The 20,488-nt window shown below is 47.6% G+C and overlaps 1 protein-coding gene across 8 annotated transcripts in view; it reads right to left on the bottom strand.

Moving 5' to 3' along the window:
• The window catches only part of CDYL (chromodomain Y like), a 181,120-nt gene that overhangs the window by 88,527 nt on the left and 72,105 nt on the right, over positions 1 to 20,488 (bottom strand). The window lies entirely within an intron of this gene.

The raw sequence follows: 20,488 nt of genomic DNA, 5'->3' as shown, positions 1-20,488 counted from the left end.
GCTGCAGCTCCGATTCGACCCCTAGCCCGGGAACCTCCAAAAAAAAAAAAAAAAAGCTTGAAGTTTGATACCATCTCCTGCCGTGAAAACTCCAAGAGATTTTTTTCACAGGACTTGACAAGCCGACTTTAAATTTCCTAGAGGAGACAAATGTGAAATGTCTTTCAAAGCCTTTGTAACTGTGAATTATGAGCAGGACGGGAAAACACACGAAGCTGCAGGAACTAACGCTGCGCGACGAAGAAGAAAAAGCGCGCAAACTGGTCACGCAAACAAAGCAGGGTCGAGCCGACACCGCCACCTCGGGGGCCACGTCGAAGCCGCCACCGTGGACTTCTCTGCAAGCCCTCCCCGCGACGCCGGGGGTCTCAGCAAAACAAAGCGCCGGAAGAGGCTCGGTCCCTCCTTTGGGGCAAAGCGGGCGGTGGAGGGAAAGGCAGGGAGCTGCAAGGAAGAGGGGCAGGGCCTCCAGGCACCACCCGGGAGCCTTTGGAAGCTCCCAGGGCATCTCGTGATGAAAGAAAGTTGTGTCCATTTTAAACGCACACTGGCAGCATTTCTGCCCACATCCCTCTATGTATCAAACCCTAAGGGTCCCGCTCCAGGGCAGACTCTGGCTCCCTCGGTTTGCCGGTGCCAAGGCTCTGCGTCTCTAGCCAGCTCCGAAAGACGCTGATGCTGAGGGACACACTGGGCAGAGTGAGGGCGCAGATGCCCTGGAAGGCTGCCCACGAGAGGGAGGCCTGGGGCTACTGAGGTGAGGAGCGATCGGGTTGAGAAAACAGAAGTGGGACCACGAGCAGGAGTAAGAGGGGGCCAACCTTACTTATCATGTTGTCATTTGCTGTATTCAAACCATTTCACTAAGCACCGTGCAGTTACAAGCTGGTTTTGTTGTTGTTGTTTGTTTGTGTCTTGCTGCCTTTTCTAGGGCTGCTCCCATAACCTCCGGCATATGGAGGTTCCCAGGCTAGGGATCGAATCGGAGCTGTAGCCGCCAGCCTACACCACAGCCACAGCAACGCCAGATCCGAGCCACGTCTTCGAACTACACCACAGCTCACGGCAATGCACCCACTGAGCGAGGCCAGGGATCGAACCCGCAACCTCATGGTTCCTAGTCGGATTCGTTAACCACTGAGCCACGACGGGAACTCCAGTTACAAGCTTGTTTTTAAAAATCCACACAAACCACTTTCTGAGTGTACAGTTACTGAAGTCCAGGACTCAGTGGTGAGTCCTCGGGGAAAGTCAAGCACCGCTGTCCACTCTGCTCCTCAGGTGATGCTCGGTCACTGGCCAGGAGAGGATGCAGCAGAGGGAAATTCGTCACCAAGCTGGCGGTGACAGCCCATCACGTGGACAGGGGTACTTTTACAAACCCCATTTTAAATCAGGTTTTTGATGCTTACTGAAATTTTTCTAAGTCTAGTAAGTTTATCGAAAATAAACTGCCTGAGGTTGTGTCTCTGCAATGTAACTCAGGAGCTTTCCACCTGGCCTCCTGTCATTCGTCTCTCCAGAATATTCTCGCTAATTAGTCCTTCCAGAGGGAAGACTTGGTGAGCACGCAGAAAGGCCCCTTCTAAAATGACAACGAGGAGAGAGGCTCCAGGCCTGACCCTTCGAGTGAGGGGCCCAGGACCTGCAGCTCCACTCACTCAGGGAACCCTGGCCTCAATGGCCTGCCTCCCAGGAGCCGCCCCATTGCCCCATGACTCACTGAAGGCTTTCTCTGCGAGAGCTGGATGCACAGGCGCAGGCGTTATTATCTCCTGGGGCAAGGCGGGCAGGAAATCACGATAAAGTCACCGGGGAAAAAGTCCAGCCTAGTGGTGAATCCCTCTACACAGACCCGGCAATGCAGGTTCCGTCCCTGGCCTCGCTTAGCGCTTTAGGGACCTGGGGCTGTGGTGTAGGCCGGCAGCTGCGGCTCCAATTCGACCCCTAGCCTGGCAACTTCCATATGCCTCAGGTGCGGCCCTAAAAAAGATGAAATTTGAAAGAAACCCCGCCTCCGCCAACTGGTTCTAGTTGCACAATCACAGCCATTAAAAAGGCAGGAGACTCAAATCCCCTCAAAAAGCAGCAGCCTCTGAAAGGCCTCTAACTCATCCCAGTTGAGAAATCAGCTGGGAAATGACCCCTGAGGGCCGCTAGGAAGTGTTCACTGCAAACAGGAACAGCTGGGGTGCGGGTGTATCGACGAGGGCATGATCCTGGGAGCAAGGAGGAGACATGAAGGCAAAACATGAAGCCACAGTCAAAAGCCAGTGACGGGGACACGCAGCAAGAACCACCCAGGACTGGCATCTCCGTCACGCAAAAACCTCTTAAAAACAGAAGGACACAGAACCAAGGTCTGATCGAAAAAAGATGGGAAAAAAACATGAACAGGCAACTCACACAAAAAGACATAAAAATACGAATGTACATATTGAAAGGTCCCAAAAAGATACAAAGAAATACATCAAACCTATGAAAAAATACTGAAACTTCATTCGAGAAGTTCAAGTGAAAACACTGAGATGCCAACGGGAGGCAGTGCGGCATCCTTAGACGGAGGCACTGAGAACGCAAACCAGGACAAGCTCCCGGCGGGACGAGGGCAAGAGCCTGGGGACAAGGGCAAAGGCTCACTAAGCCACATCGCACTCGCCTTCCCGCCGCCAGGAGCCCACCCTGAAGCCCATCTAAAGTCTCCACTGGCGTGAGGCTGCTCCAGGCAACACTGTTTACAGGTGCAAAACAGGGGAAACATTCCAAGTGCCACACACGGGAGGGCACATCTGCAGGGCTGTTAGCTACCTTCAGAGTGAGGACGAAGTGTAAGAAGTGGCTTGGAGTGACGGACTGCTGAGCGAAAAGAGCCTGCCCAGGAGAGCGGATAACGTGCTAGTCCTCCCGCGAGACAGAAGAGGATGCAGAGACACACAGGCATCTGATCTGTACCAAAAACACACCTGAAGGACAAACTAAAGAGACTGGTCACCCGAGGTGGGGGGGATGAGGGGAGGGAAGGACACCCCCCCCCCACCCTGGTCGAGTCTGATGATCCACACGCTCCCAAATAAACCACCTCCTGGAAGGTGGCAGCACCCACGTGGAACAGGACAGTGGCGGGTGAACTACCTGCGGATGGTCAGCTGCACAGGAGGCAGGGGCGGCGGGGGGAGGTAACTCAGGAACGCAGACACCGCTTGTGCCAGGACCCCGAGGCCGAAGACAAAGAACTGTACACAAAACCTCCACTCCTGAGCTCAGGACTCAGCACCTGCCACACATGGCCAGACGGGAAACGCCTCCAGTTCCACGGGCCAGACGGTCTCGTGGCAGCTACAGAGCCCGTGGGCAGGAAGGACCAGAGCCCGTGGGCAGGAAGGACCAGAGCCCGTGGGCAGGAAGGACCAGAGCCGGGCAGGGGTGTTCCAATAAAACCTTATTTACCAAACCAGGACGTGGGCTGGACCTGGACCAGAGTCCACGGACGCCTCGTCGGTTCTTGGCACGGCTGTCCTCCGAGGGTGCCTGTGGGCAGCTCCGAAACCCCCCGCAGGGGCACAGAGGGCTGCGGGAAGTGTAACAGACCGCGAGGACCAGGCTTCTCACTGAGGGGGACGACGTGACAAAGAAGGAAGGGGGACGGGGGCTGGAGGTGGAGTTTCAGGTCAGCCCCGGGGCTGTGGGCGCAGAGAGTCCGATCTGCGTGAAGACAGGTGGGTCTGCGTGACCCAGGAGACGGACACACACGTGTTCCCACAGCTCCGCCCACGGCCGAGGTCCCCAAGCAAGGACACCTGAGGGGCAAGGGGTGCGCCCAGTGGCCCGATCTGGGCTTCTCAAGGCCATTCTCCAAAGACACCAGCCCGCGCTCTGGGGAGGCAGCTGATGCCTGGGCTGGGGCGGGAAAATTCAAGGTGAACCCTGAGCCTCTGTGGCTGAATATAAGGACATACACCCCAAAAAGGAGAGGAGAGGGAGCATGACGAAGGGACACAGCAGCTTCCGGGGCTAAAACCAGAGCAACCAGGTCAACAAAATAAGGGTGTCAGATTCAAAACTGTGATTCCGTAAAGATATCACAACTGGATGAACGAACACACAGAGAAGAAGCAACAGCTCTTTATTTATTTATTTAGAGTTTTTGCCATTTCTCGGGCCGCTCCCCGCGGCATATGGAGGTTCCCAGGCTAAGGGTCGAATCACAGCTGGAGCCACCGGCCTACACCACAGCCACAGCAACGCCAGATCCTTAACCCACTGATGGAGGCCAGGGATGGAACCGCAACCTCATGGTTCCTAGTCGGATTCGTTAACCACTGAGCCACAACAGGAACTCCAGCTTTCTTTTTTTTTAAACAGAAAAGCTCCAATTAATACACGGCAGAGAGAGGAGAAACAAGAGACGCCGAGCGCCACCATCGGGGAAACGCTGGAGGAGCAACTGCAGACAAGACTCACCCACGGAATGTTCGCAGGACCGGGGGGAAGTTCAAGGAGAAAGAACGTGTTTGGAGGCTCCAGTTACCTCCCCAGGCACCTGTTAATTACAAAGTGGGGAAACCTGGCAGGCGCCACCTCAAGCAGGCAATGAGCTGAATGTCACCAGCAGTAAGATGACCTCACACCCCTCTCCTCCTGCTGTGAGGCCTTGAGAAGGTGCTGCGGGCCGAACCGTGTCCCCCCACCTCTGTCTGTTGAACTCCTAAGCCCCAACCCTCAGAAAGTGGCTGTGTCTGGAAACACAGCTTTTAAAGCGGGAATTATGCTAAAAAGAGGATGCTGGAGGGAACCCTGATCCAACCGGACTGAGGTCCTGGCGGGAGGAAGAACCCTGCACCCAGATGCCAGGGATGTGTGTGCAAAGACCTCTGAGGACACTGCAGCCAAGCTGGGGGGCCTCCGAGGACCAGCCCGCCGGCACCGTGACCTCCAGCCTCCGGACTCAGGTGCCCTGCCACCGCCCTGGTGGCCTAACACAGCACTCAACGTCACTTCCGTGGAATTCCTGCCCCAAAGGGTATGAGCGTGAATTTAATCATGGGAAAAACACAGGAGACGCCCACTTAGGGACATTCCAGCAAAGCGGAGAATCTACGTGCTCTTCACAGTGTCAAGGTCATGAAAGGACAGGCTAAGGAGCTGTCACAGGCCAGAGGAGACTCAGGAAAGGCGACGACTAAATGCAGTGCCCGACCCCGCACAGAAAGGACACTGGTGGGGACACGGGTACAGTCTGAGGAGAGCCTGGACGTTGTCCTGATTGTGACAGCCGTGCCTGTGGACGACGGCGGAGCGAGCAAGGCGGGGAGAAGGCACAAGATCTCCACCGCTTCCGCAAGCGTCTTGTCGCTTTTAAGTCATCCCCAAACTTTCAAAACCCTTTTTAAAAAATTTGAGAGTCACTGAGGTATTTTAGTAGGGATCCTGAGGCCAGTTTTAAATTTTCGGAGGGTCACCCCGGAGCATCAGTTACAAACTTCCTTCTCTGTCCTGTTCTTGGGGCTGGACCCACACGCGCCTCTCGGCCTGTAACCTCAGGCTGGGCTTTGCCAACAGAGGGCACTGGAGGGTCATTGCCAGGAGGCAGAGCAGCTGGGGGTCAGTGTCCCTGGCAGGCCAGCCCCTCCTCTGCAACTTGAGGGGTGGCACCTTCTGTGGCTGCTGCTTCTGTGGGCATTAATCTTCTCGTACCCGCTTCCAGGACTCCGCCAGCTCTTACACCTTAACTCCTGTAAGCAGCGTGGCTCCTGGCTGTGGACCGACCCTGCCTGAGGCGAGTCCCAGCACGGCCTTCCCGATCACACTGCCCACTCCCTTCTCCGTTAACAACCATGTACCTGTCATGGCCACGAGAGCCCGATCAACATGAGCCACCATACTGGCTTCTGGAAATTTCTAAAGCAAAACTCACACAGAGAAAAAAGCCAATTCACTCACTGACTAGCATGTTAGTAAGTTCTAAGTGTCTTCAGACAGACTTGGGTTTATCACGCACAGATAGCCCCTTTCAGGACACTGTCTCGTCTCGTCTAATTTTTCACCAAGTTTGAAGATTGGATTCAAACCCTCATTCCAGCTAAAACCGCTGTTAATCAGGGAGCTGCTACCAACAACGCCTCCCTCTACTGTCACCTTCAAACCAACGTAACTCAACTCAATGGACAGACAGAAACTCACTGCAGGAGAGAGGCAAGGAAAACTGCGTCATCCCTTTTCTAAAAGGGAACGATGGGGGAACGCAGACGAGAGTCCAAGTCCGAGAGCGACCCAGAGCGCGGGAGGCGGCGGGACGGCGACACTGGCCCGCGTGGGCCTGCGGGAGGGCCTGACCCGGTGTCTCCGTCGGCACGGTGACCCTGACAAGGACTCCACCATCAAGCCCGGCTACTCTCCCTGAGGGTCCATTTGTCGCCCAAGGACACTTCCTCGAAGCACCAGCAATGTCGCCGGCGGGGCTGGGCCGGAGAAGGGCTTTCAGGGCCACCGGTCCGGCCGTCAGGTCGGAAACACGCTGCGGAGGAGAAGGACGGGGCCCCGCTGCTGCCCACAGACGGGCACAGGGCGACGCTACGACTGACCCCGGAGGAAGGGTACAGCCCGAGCAAATCCACAGCCGGAGCCGCCGCGGCCCCCGGGAGAGGAGGAGGGCAGGGGCCGGGGACCCGAGCCCGGGTCTCTCCGGCCCTCAGACCGCTGCCCGGGGCAGCACAAGGCGGGGACCTACACCCGCCTGGCAGGGACGAGAGGAACGCCTGGGGAGGGGCCTAGAAGCCGCCCTGGGTCACGATGCAGCAGCGGCTTCCCGGTCTCAGTCACCGCAACCCTGTGTGTGCAGAACCACAAGAGGGCACGTCCGGGAAAAGCACCGCCAAGGACCTTTCTCGCGAGAATCGCCTGCGAGTCTGTGAGATGTGGGCAGTGACCTGTGTTTTCCCGGGTCTAACACCACCAGGGTTACAGTTTTTGTCCTCCTTTTAAAGTCTCTAAATGACGAAAACCCAAGCTTCACAAAAACCACACTGGTTTCCTAAGGAGAGGGGAGCAAACTCCTGGAACACACACAGAAAACAGTATTTAAAAAAATCGAAAAGGTTAAGAGAGCAAAGCAAAGTGATGAGACAGACATGTCACGGGAAAAAGAGCAGCTTCAGGAAAAAGAAGTGGTATTTTCATTTCCACCAGGATGGTGGACAAATACTTTAACAACCGCTTCTTGTGCAATAAACATAGAAACACGAAGCTGAGTTAAGATATTTTAAAAAGTGCTTTTTAAAATGCATCACTCGCAAGCTGGCAAGTAAGGAAATCTTGACGAATATAAAGATGAAAATCCAAAAACGAAGCAAGACAAGCAAACTCTGAGGCCAGATAAATACCCCAAGGCTCCTAACTGATGCCTGGTGACCTAGAGGTCACCAGTGAGGTGGGACGTGATGCCAGAGACCCACAAGCACAGCCGAGATGCCAGGCCTCACCCGAGCAGGGGGACGACCAGGGAACAGAGTGAGGAAACGCATCCATCTTCACCACTCCTGCTGGTGGGGAAGTGAGTAAGAGAACGGGGGAGAATTCTCACCCACACTCCAGCCTTCAGAGCAGAATAAAGCCCTGCCTCCTCTAAGGACAGGAGGAACTAGGGAGGATAAGGGTGCCAGAAGGTTGTCAATTTCCCCAAGGCCCTAAAAAATATCAAGTCTTCAGTAACAGCCCAAAGAAAACAGCCCCCAAAACCCAAACCACAAAAGAAGAGAAAAGAAAAACAATGAAGAGCCCTGAGACAGGTGAACAGGATTGGGGGGCGGGGGGAGCAGGGCGTGTGATGGATGCAAAGAGAAGAACCCCAACATCATCAACAGGTGCCCACTGGAGAATACGGTGAGCCCACCGGGAACTTCTGGACATGCAGTCTGTGGGCTGGAGCTGTCTAGGCCTTACAAGCTCTTGAAACCAACCAGGTAAAGCTCCCTTCCACTAAGTAAAACTGCCAAGGATAGAATACAAACTATCTGCAGGGCAGGACAGGTGAGGCAGTGGACAGAGGAGGCCCAGGTGAAAGTTGAAGGGTTAGGAAGGCAGAGCAGAGCCAGGTCTCAGGAAGAACCAGGTCATGTTTCAAACCCAACAGCAGAGGGAGCTGTGGAGCCAGGACCTGAGAAAACGGCTCCTGGTCTGCCCCCTTCCTAAAGCGGCTGACCAATTTCAAATAAAAATGAGCAATAAAAAAAGGACAGTGGCTGAGCCTCATATTAACATACTCCAAGACAAACAAAACAAAACAATGATGAACACAATGACCCTACAAGCAACAAAAGTGCACAGAAAGACGTGTTCTTAAAACATATAAAGCAGGAGTTCCCATTGTGGCACAGTGGTTAACGAATCCAACTAGGAACCATGAGGTTGCAGGTTCCATCCCTGGCCTCGCTCAGTGGGTTAAGGATCCGGCATTGCTGTTGGTGTACGTTGCAGACATGGCTTGGGTCTGGTGTTGCTGTGCCTCTGGTGTAGGTCAGGAGCTGTAGCTCCAATTAGACCCGGGAATGTAGCTGGGAACCTCCATTTGCTGTGGGTGTGGCCCCAAAAAGACAAAAGACAAAAAAAAAAAAAAAAAAAAAAAAACCCAAAAAACAACAAAACAGATAAAGCAGTGAAAGGTACCAGGTATCAGAGTTCAGAGCTGAAGATGCAACCAGAAATTTAGTCTCAGACAGCACAAGAACTGTAAAAGGAGCTCATAAAATGCTGACATCCCTGGCTGACAGCTGAACATGCTCAGAGGAAACCATGAGCAGCCTGGGGAAAGCAGTCAGAAACCAGTATGAAATCTGAGAGAGTAAACGGAGGCAAATCTGTGAATCTTACGCCCTTTTGCAATAACTGCTCAGCTGGGGTTGCAGAAGGCTCGACACGGCAGAGTAGAACGCCCAAAGCTGGCGGTGCAGCTAGAACCCAGGAGACCATGGAGAGAGGAAGCCCATTTCTACTCAGATGCTCAGCCAACTCCCAAGTCTTACAGACGCAGAACAGAGGCCCAGGCCCAGAGTAAAGACCCACCATCTTCTTTTGTGGAAAGACGAAAGAGCAGGGCACAGAGAGAGAGAAGCCAATGGCTGTCCCAGGAAAAGCAACATTCACAGTCTGACTCCAAACAATTTAACTGTCTGCTACAATAAAACCCCAACAGTCCTCAGAAGAACAGAAGTCCAGGGTCAAGGCAACATGTCCAAGTTTCAACTAGACAAGCAAAACCACAGTGGAGTGTAAGCCACGTGCAGCTACGACAGTCAATGGAGGCTGACTCCCAGTGAGCCGGATGCTGGACTTCAGGAATTTCAAAACAGCTAACAAAGAGAACTTGGAAGAATATGCTCAAACGGAAGAGAAATACAGCATCAGTGAGTCAAAAGATAAGGCTATGTCAACACAGAAACAAATGAACAAAACTAGGAGTAAGATGAAGTCAGTCGATGGGCTAAACAGCCACCTGATGCTTTTCTTCTAACATCATAATGAACTAGGATGTAGGCAAATGTGAAAAAAGAAAGTGGTGGCGCAGCGGGTTAGGGACCTGGCATCGTCACTGCTGTGGTGGCTGTTTGCTCCCTGGCCTGGGAACTTCCACATGCTAAGGATATGGCCAAAAATAAAAGAAAAAGAGGTGAACAAAAAATAAGTAGAATTCAAAGACATGTGTGACAACAGGAAGCAGTACATTAATGGGAACCCCATGAGGAAAAGGAAAAGAACATTCTGAAGGTATAACAAAAAGCTGAACAAAGCGCAAGCAGAATAAAACCAAGACACATTTTAGTCATATTGCTAAAAGCAAAGATAAAATCTTGAAATCAGAAAAAAAAAATGTTATCACATACAGGAAAACAAAGACAGTAATGATAAGAACATAAACTGCCTTCTCACTAAGAAACTACTGAAGTCTGAAAACGCTGGGACCAAATATTCAAATTTCTAAAGGGGGGAAAAAAACCTGTCAATCAAGAATTCCAGTATCCAGCAAAACTATCCTTTAAAACTGAAAGATACTTAAGGACATTTTCAACTAAAAAACAATTTATCACCAACAGACCTGCACCACAAGAAATGCTAAAGAAGATTCTCTCGTTTGAACAGAAACCATGCTAGATGGCAACTTAAATGTACAAGAAGAAAGAAAGCCAGAAACAGTAATTACGTGGTACCGTAGGCCCTCTGTATTCCCCGGTTCCGCATCTGTGAGTCAACCAATAGAAGACCGAAAATATTCAGGGGAAAAAAAATTCCACAAAGCTCCAAAGAGCAAAACTTGAATTTGCCACACACTGACAACTACTTACAAAGCATTTACATTGCATTAAATACCTATATAATCTAGAGATAATTTAAAATACATAGGAGGATATGCATAGGTTCCATGCAAGTACTATGCCATTTTACATAAGAAACTTGAGCACTGGGTCCTGGAACCAGTCCCCTGCAGATATTCAGGGATGACTATTACTTGTAATACATAATTTCTTAGCTTCCATGAAAGAGGACAACGTAAAGCACTGATGAGTTTACGAGGGTGTAAATGTAACATATGACAACATTGAGACTAAAAGGGGAAATGGAAACTTACTACAGGACAGACTATTTTGGTGAAATACGTATGACAATAACACTAGAGGTAAGAGGGAAACTGAAGTACACTATTGAAGAAATTCTGGGTTTTACCTAAGGTGATTCAATGATGATGATAAGTAGATGGAGATAAAGCTGAAATGTAATTCCCAGAGAGCAACCACCCCCACAGCTAGAAAACAAAAAAGAAAATCTAAAATTTTAACACAAAAACCAAAACAGGAGGAAGACAAAAAATCACTCCCTAAAAAAGTACAAATGGTAAAACTAAAATACAACCACACCCACATGTAACTGGACTAAATGTTGTAATCAAAAGACAGAGACTGGTAATTGTTTTCTAAAGGAAGAACCAACTACACTCTCGTTCCAAAAGAAGCACTTTATAAAGACAGAATCAAACTGAAAGGCTGACTATATTCCAAGCTGCAATGGATGTATTTATATAAAACAAAGTAGACTTCGACACGTATTACCACCGACAAAAAGGGACATTTTGCGATGGTTTTAAAAGGCCAACAGGATAGTGTACTAGCATACCTTATACCAATATTATAAATACACAGACCTGCAATGACAGTATCACAATATGCCAAGCACAAAGAGAAGTAAAGGGAGACAAACACATTTTCATAGCTGGAGATTCTAACACACTTCTCAGTGACTGATAAAACTAAATTTTAAAACCCAGTACAGACAGAGAAGATCTAAAATAACAGCATCAACTTTAATTTAGCTGATATTTACAAATCACGACACTTAAAGAATTATACAAACTTCTGAAGTGTACACAGAATATTCACCAAGATGGATCAAATACTGTGCCATAAAGCAAGTCGAAATAGAGTCAACAAAATTAATTTTAGAGAAAGTGTTCTGAATATAATGGAATTTAAAAAAATCAAAACCAGAACACCAAATAAAACCTAAAATATCTGAAAATTAACCTAATTCTAAACAACCCATGAGTCAAAAAAAAAAAAAGAGAAATTAGAAAAACTTTGAACTAAATTCAAATAAAGTATATCAAATTTTTCAGGACACACTAAATGCTTGAAGGAAATTTACAGCATTAAATGTTCACATTAGAAAACAGAAGTCTTAAACCGATGGCCTAAACTCCTATTTTATAAAGCTAAAAAAAGGATATTAAACCAGAAGTGAAGATGAAAAACAACAGAGAAACAATTACCTGTCAATGAATCCAATACTTTAGGGTAAAGCGAATTCCTTTAAAGACACAGCACCAAAACTCAAGAAGAAATACAAATTCTGAATAACTTTCTATCTATTAAATATAGTGAACAATCTAAGTTACCGGAAAGAAAATTCCAGCACCAGATGGTCTCACTGATAAATTCTAATAAACATTCATGAAAGAATCAAAACTAATTTTAGCAAATAAGGGAATGCTTCCTAACTCCTTGTATGAGATTAGCATTAACTCTGACAGGAAGCAGGAGAGAAAATGACAGACCCATTTACCTTGGGAACACAGGCTCGGCAACTCCTCAAGGCATGGACAAAGATTAGAAGAACCAAGCATCCACTGATCATTCATACTCAGATCAAAAGTATACTGAATTCACTCAGATGCACAGCAGTGAAACCACAGAACTATCAAGGGTAAGAAATCCTAAACTACCAGAAACTCAGACGACTTACTAAGAAATGAGGGGCAGGTTTTTCATCAGCTGCAAAGCTAATAAATCTGAACTGTCAACCAATAAAATTTATACCTGGCTAAAAAGCCAACAGCAGGGACAACACAATAGTAAGATTATCTTTAGACACACAAATATCAAGAATTTACGACCGCAAATCCTTCCCAAAATAATCATTAAAAGATATAATTCATTTACTCCTAAATATAAACTCAAGAGAACTGAAAGTATATGTCCACACAAAGACTTCTACATAAATTTTACTCAAACAACAGAAACTCAAATATCCATATCAATGAATGAATAATCAAAATGTGGTACAGTCACAAATGGAATATTATTCAGCCATAAAAAGTAATCTATTGATATATTCTACAACACAGATAACCCATGAAAATATATGCTAAACTCTTAGCATATTATAAAAGAGGCCAGACACAAAACCACATACTATGATTTCATTTATATGAAATGTCCAGGATAGACAAATTCATGGAGACAGAAAGCAGACCAGTGCGTGCCAGGGGTGCAGGGGTACGGGGTGGGGGTGGGCTTTGACGGCTAACAGGTGTGAGGTTTATTTCGAGGTGATGAAATCTTCTGAAATTAGAGAGTGGAAAAGCACACTTTTGTGAATACACTAAAGACCCCAGAATCAAACGCTTTAAAAACAGGAATTCTATGGTATCCAAATTCTACCTCAAAAAACGGGGGCAGGGGAAGAAACCAAGGTGCAATTTAGCAACAAAGCTCGCATAGAAGGGAAGGGATAGGTTTAACAAGCATTCTTATGTCAAGTTAGAAAATTTAAATAACCTGTGACTTTTTAAAAAAAAACCATTTATGTTTAAAAGACAGAACAAATACTAGACAATCATCTTTTTTTTTTTTTGGTCTTTTTGCCTTTTCTAGGGCCGCTCCCATGGCACATGGAGGTTCCCAGGCTAGGGGTCTAATCAGAGCTGTAGCCACCGGCCTACGCCACAGCCACAGCAACGCGGGATCCGAGCCACGTCTGCAACCTACACCACAGCTCACGGCAACGCCGGATCCTTAACCCACTGAGCAAGGGCAGGGACCGAACCCGCAACCTCATGGTTCCTAGTCGGATTCGTTAACCACTGCGCCACGACGGGAACTCCAAGACAGATAAAAATTATTAAATGCATATCCATGTCCGGTACATTAAAAAGAACAGAAACATTCTCAATGAGCATAGACACGGGAGTAGACACGCTCAAAAGGTAAAGGATAGTATGTCCCTGTCACGATCATTTAGATTAAACTGTGAAGCAGAATCTAAAGAAATTCATGGCAAACCCAAGGTCAGACAAAAAAATCTCCAGCTTCAAACCAGCAAAAGAATAAACACACAATACATTCTCTCGGATAACTGAAGAGAAAAAGCAAGAAGGACAAACAGCAGTCATGAATAAGTCCAAATATTTCTGAAAGTATAACAAACTCATAAAAGACATCACATCCAAGTTTTTAAAACCCACTATATGTTGCTTGCAAGAGACACTTCTAAATAAAATCAGATTTTCTTACTATCTAATAAAAAGATATTACTAACATACTACCCAAAACAAGTTAGTGTAGTAACAGATAAAACCAAATTTTAAGGGGAAAACTCATAATGGGAGCATTACATATTGAAAGGTAGAGTCAGTATTTGATAAATACCTCTATTGGATAAGTATGTATGTATCTGAACTCTGAACCAAACCTTGAACTCTAATCCCAAACTAACCCTGTTATAAGACCACAAAGAGAAACCTCCATGAACTAAGGAGCCATAAAGACAATTCTCTGATCATGACATAATTCAATTAGAAAATACACAGTACAGTAAAGAAAAGCATTTTCATTTAGAAATATGTAAACTCGGAGTTCCTGCTGTGGCTCAGCAGGTTAAGAACCTGACGGTGTCCATGAGGATGTGGGTCCAATCCCTGGCACCACTCAGCAGGTTAAGGACTGGGCACGCAGGTCAAAGATGTGGCTCGGATTCCGAGCTGCTGTGGCGTAGGCCGTCAGCTGTAGGTGCAATTCAACCCTTAACCCAGGAACTTCCGTATGCTGTAGGTGTGGCCTTAAAAGAAAAAAAAATTCAAATAAGATAAAATAAAAAATATTTAAATTTACATACACTGAACTACTCAAACAAAATCCTTGGAGCTGTAAATTTTTAAATTCACTTTGGATTTTAACATATACGAATAACTATCCTAATCAAAAAAGAGTGAATTTGTTTTAAATAAACAGAAACATCTAAAGATACTTGATTTAAAAAGTAAATAAAACTTGATGATGTGGCTAAAACCATACTTACAAGGTGATTTTATAGCTTTCATTAAAGAACATCATGAGCTAAATGTTAGACTCATTAAGTTAGGAAAAGAGGCAGACAACTTAAAGACGGCAGAAAGAAAGAGCAAGAAATAAAGCAGAACAAAGATATAAAGAATCAATAAAATAAAACAGCTGATTCTCAGAATCAAATAAGATAGAATATCTGTAAGGAAAAAGGCACACGTACACAAAACACCATGAGGCATGTTAAAGGTATGTAACCACAGAATCAGAACAGATTTTTAAATATCTTAAAATATTATAATATAAAAAACTTTAGGCCACAACTGACTTAAGAAATAAAAAGCACCAATAGGAGTTCCCGTCGTGGCTCAGTGGTTCACGAATCCGACTAAGAACCATGAGGTTGCAGGTTCGATCCCTGGCCTTGCTCCCTGGTGTTGCTGTGGGCTGTGGTCTAAGTCGCAGACATGGCTCGGATCCCACGTTGCTGTGGCTGTGGTGTAGGCCGGCGGCTATAGCTCCAATTCAACCCCTAGCCTGGGAACCTCCATATGCCACAGAAGCAGCCCAAGAAATGGCAAAAAGACAAAAAAAAAAAAAACAATAAAATAAATCTAAAAAAAAACAAATAAAAAGCACCAATAAACCAATTCAAGATGATTCCCTAATGAATAGTTAAATAGGCTCTTCTCCTATCTTAAAAGGAAACAGAAGTCTGGATGTTTTTATAGGCAAGTAAAACAAAATCCTCAAAAACAGAAAATCCAAGGATTCTGTAACTGTTTCAGAATAGAAAAAAAATATTAAGTTGGTTATCTTTCCTTCAAGTGACTATTATAACATGGATTATCAAAGGAATTTAACAATATACATAAAATAATACATTGAGACCAAACAGGGTTTATTCCAGAAATGCAAGGATGGCTTAATATCCTATACATATTTACATATTACATTAAAATAGTAAAAAGAGGAGTTCTCGTCGTGGCGCAGTGGTTAATGAATCTGACTAAGAACCATGAGGTTGCGGGTTTGGTCCCTGCCCTTGCTCAGTGGGTTAACGATCCGGCGTTGCTGTGAGCTGTGGCGTAGGTTGCAGACGCGGCTCGGATCCTGGTGGCTGTGGCTGTGGCGTAGGCCGGCGGCTACAGCTCTGATTAGACTCCTAGCCTGGGAACCTCCATATGCCACGGGAAGCGGTCCTAGAAAAGGCAAAAAGACCAAAAAAAAAAAAAAAATATATATATATATATAAAAGAAAGATGGGATAAGATAAAATAACCTCTAATAAATGCAGGAAGCACATCCCAACCAATTGATGAACTCCTCACAGGCTAGAAATAAGAGAACTTTAACCAGATTTTTTTTTTCTTTTTTTGGTCTTTTGTCTTTTTAGGGCCACACCCGCAGCATTATGGAGGTTCCCAGGCTAGGGGTCTAATCGGAGCTATAGCTGCTGACCTACACCACAGCTCGCAGCAATGCGGGATCCTTAACCCACTGAGCAAGGCCAGGGATCAAACTCGCAACCTCATGGTTCCTAGCTGGATTCGTTAACCACTGTGCCACAATGGGAACTCCTAACCAGATTTTTTTTAAAAAAGTTATCTTAGCAACTCACTACAGCTTTTGCTTATTAATAAAAACTTTTAAATAACTTTCAGAATTAGAAATACAACAGGAATGCTTGTAATAATAACTTACATTCAACTTCGTACAGAATGGTCCCAGCCAAAGGAATGAAATAAAAACTAACAGATATATAAGTTTGAAGAGAAAAAAATATAACCATCCCTATTTGCACAAGACAGGATTATCCACATATAAATAAAATACTCCACTTAACTGTCAAAGACAGTTCAACAAGGTTGCTACAGATATAGAGACCAGGCACAAGCAGCCTTCCTGTGCACAGGTATTTAGTTAGAAAATAGAGCCTTTTATGAGTTCCAGGAACCAAAAACTACGGTCTCAAGGTGGGAGGGAGGGAGGGCAGAGGCCGCTCAGGTCAGGCTTTCCCGCGCGCCCTCTCCTGTTATCTCCGCTTCCCATTAGGCTTGCCCAGCATCACAAGCCCCAGAGCAATTTCTCCCACCTTAGAGCCAACCAACTCTGGAGCCTACCTCGCTCTGCGGGTTCCCTATTCGAAAACCTGGTCCTGAGAACCGCCTACAATCATGAGCTCCCACCCCTCTTTCCCTCTCTCCCACGACAGGGCTGGTCCCCGACCTCCCCCAAACCGAGGGTCACGGCCAGGTCCTCAGGGCGGCACAGAGCAGTCACTCCTCCCCGCAGCTGTCCTCCGCGGCTTCCTTCCCGCCCGCCCGCCTCCTTTCCTGGCCCAGCATCTTGATTTTTATTCTACATAAGAATGGCCCCCAGATCCAACCTTCTCACCTCTTCTCTTCCTACGCTCACTCCCTGGGGGACTGAGTCCTTCTAAGGTTTTAAACCGTGAGATACACGGACACCTCCCCAAGTCATCCCCCACCTAAGCGTTCGCCCTAAACTATAAGCTTGGACAGCTGGTGCTGCCCAACACCTCTGCCTGGAGGTCTTAAAAGGCATCGTCTTCGCACCGCCAGGTGGAACGTGGCACAAGTAAAACCCAACTCCTACGTATCCGCCCCGAGCCCCGCCCGCCTCGAGGAAACCAAAGCTGAGCCCGAAGCAGTAACACCTGTCTGAGTAACTGGCCCATCCCACTCTTCTAGGCACACAAGCCTGAGAATCCCAGGTTCTTTCCATTTCTCCTCGTCCGTCATATCCAACACTCGATCCACCAGTAAATTGTGCTCAGCTCCACCTTCAAAGCAGATCCAACTGCAGGCACTTCTCCATCACCCCAACACCAGGTTTCCAACACCATCGTCTTCGGCCCCAACCTCTCTGCCGGCCTCCATCAATCTCCGCTTCCTTCCCAGTCCCGCCACCGTCCGTTCTCCACAGAGCATCCCACCAACGAAGGCCTTACAGCTTTTGGTTTGACTATGTCACTCCTCCAGTCGCCGCCCATCTCAGGAAAATCAAACTCCAAGGTCCAGCACATCCAGAAGGGGTGCGCCTGGATCCCGCACCACCCTGACCTCGGGTGCCAGCCCTCTCTCATGGTCTCCAGACCCACCGGCCTCCTTGAGGCTCAAACTCGCTAAGGACAGGCCAACCTCAGGGGACACTCCTTGGCTTTCAAGACCCAAATGTCACCCTATCAACAAGGCTTTCGCTGACAGTTTACATGAAACCCACAGCCCAAGCCACCAGCTGCTTCCCACTCAGCCTCTGGTCACCACTGGGACATAAATAAGCTCCCTGGGCAGGACCTGTACCTGCCAGGTCCACTGCTGCATCTCCAGCCCCACAGAGGGACCCATGAACTCAATGCGGCACCAACCCCGTGCCCAGTGTGGCTTCTTGTGTAATTCAAGACGATCCCACTCAACCTGCGAGTCAAGAGCTGAGCCGTTTTTTAAGAAAGAGAACAAGATCAAGCTATCTGGCAGGGCACGTTTCCAGGACTTACTCTGGAGCCACAGCCCAGTGTGCTGTGCTCAAGAACAGACAGACTCCCCTCCCCCCCTCCGCATAAATGAAAACCTCATATGAACAGAGGGAACGGACTCCCACACATAAATGAAAACCTCATATATGGCAGGGGAGCAAATTAAGTTTGTTTGGGGGGGGCGACTAATTTTAATAAAGACTGACAACAGATAATCTAGAGTTAAAAACAAATCAGACCCCAATTTCATACTGGACCAAAAAGACCCCCTGCAGGTTTCTGCTACTGTAAGAAGCAAAACTTTTTGATGAAAAGCTGGAAAACAATAATCTTGGGGTAGGATTTCCTAAAGGAAACAAAATGAGGAAAATGAATTTGACCACATTAAAATGCAAAGCATCATTCATTTGGTGGGTGAAATATGTAATTATGTTACAGACTTTAAAATCTTTAAAGGATACAACAGATGAGAGGATATTCGCATGATAAATAAAAAGACTCGCACCAATTACAGAGAACACCAACAAATCAAGAAAAAGGAAAACGGCATTGATAATATACAAAGGACTTTACAGAAAATCCCCTAGTTCAATGTCAACTCCCATGTCTTCTGTTAAACGGCTGTACTGTGATCCTGAAACCACCATGGCCTGTGGGATTCCCTCTTCCATCTGCACTAAGCACACAGCTCTTCCGAGCCGTGGTCCCGGCGTCCGCGACGGTCCATCTGGGCGCAAGAGCAGGGAGTGGCTTCCTTGACGTCCACCTTCTTTTCTCAATCCACGCGCCTGCGACCCCTGCCACACAACCCAGCGTCAGGTGATGAGACCGTGACATCAGAGCACCTGCCTGTGCAGGGAATGCCAGCCGGGCCAAGCAGTGACCTTGAAAGGCCAAACTCTTTATTTCGAAGCGGCTGCTGACAACACACAACAGCCTCAGTTCCCAGACGAGGGACAACAGTCTCAGAACGCTCTCCTTTTTCAGGATTTGCCCTCAGACACAAGCGCATGAACACCCCCCCTCCACCGTGGTGCCAAATGTTCTATTACTCGGGGAGCCTGAATCTTCAAATGAACCCAAGAAACTCAAAACGAGCAAGTGGAGGGAGTGAAAAGCTGACGATCGCTTTAAGTCAAAAGCGGTTCCCACGAGCGGAAGGCAGGCGCCTGGTCAAGAGACCCTCACCAAGGTCTGCTCCCTTTGCATCTTCCCGACCCTCACACGCCGTATTTTCCACTTGCTGAATCTACGTGACCCCGAAGAGTCGGTTATGCCATGAACGATGCTCCTGGTGACAGAAGCTGCAGGCTGATCTGACCCCGGCGCTCGCTTGGCTCTTGGGCTGTCAATACCGACCACTGCACATCAGTGGTGGAATGGCTGTGCCGGACAGGTCTTTCCCTTTGGTGTATCCTCCAAACACCTTTCACTTCATCTTTTTCTGGCCCTTTTAGGGCCGCACCTGCAGCATATGGAGGTTCCCAGGCTAGGGGTCGAATCGGAGCTACGGCTGCCAGCCTACACCACAGCCACAGCAACGCCAGATCTGAGCCACATCTGTGACCTACACCACAGCTCATGGCAACGCCGGATCCTTAACCCACTGAACAAGGCCAGGGATTGAACCCACAGCCTCAGAGTCGGATGCGTTTCCGATGAGCCGTGATGCGAATTCCCTCCTTTCCCTTTACATTTTTTTTAAAGTCATAGTAAATGTCAAATCCTCATCCTTGCAGAAACTGTCAAATTCTCTGTCTTTTGGCTGGCAGCGCGTGGATGTGGGATCTCAGTTCCCAGACGAGGGGCTGAACCCGGGCCACAGTGGTGAAAGCACCAGGTCCTAACCACCAGACCACAGGGAAACTCCCTTCAATTCTCTTCTGGATAAAATTCTGGGACAAATGGAGGAAGATCTTTCCCCTGCTTTCATCAATGTTTCTGTGCTTTATTATAAGTATCTGTTTAACCCCAAATCTTTGGTGACGGTTGAAAAACTATTATCCATGTTGCTGCATTAAGTTCAACCTCCTTGCAAATTTGCTTAATTTCATACAAAGCATATTCCTTTTCCACCCTATAATTAGCCACTCATTTTTAGGTCCATTCAAAAGATTTCCATGCTGCTGTGCACAGGAAACCTACTGGCTACCTTCAAATCACAGGTAGTCACTGCGAGCTTCCGCCAGGGGCATGAGAAAGTGTCTTTGTTTTAGACACATCTTCTCTGTTCCTGCTTCGTGATCCCGAGCAGCGGGGCCGCAGACGAAGGGGAAAATCAGGATGGCAACGAGGGTCCTGGTAGTTCTTATAACTGAGCTACCGTCACCTGTTAACGTACATACCACAGAGGGTTTAAGAAAGCCTCTGACTCCGGTCCTCACAG

This window comes from Sus scrofa, chromosome 7 (assembly GCF_054392235.1).
Source record: "Sus scrofa isolate SSC_HxYL_T2T_F1_AM1 chromosome 7, Sscrofa_HxYL_maternal_Yorkshire_Landrace_v2.0, whole genome shotgun sequence".
NCBI classification, from domain to species: domain Eukaryota; kingdom Metazoa; phylum Chordata; class Mammalia; order Artiodactyla; family Suidae; genus Sus; species Sus scrofa.
This window is presented reverse-complemented; position numbering and strand designations above follow the sequence as displayed.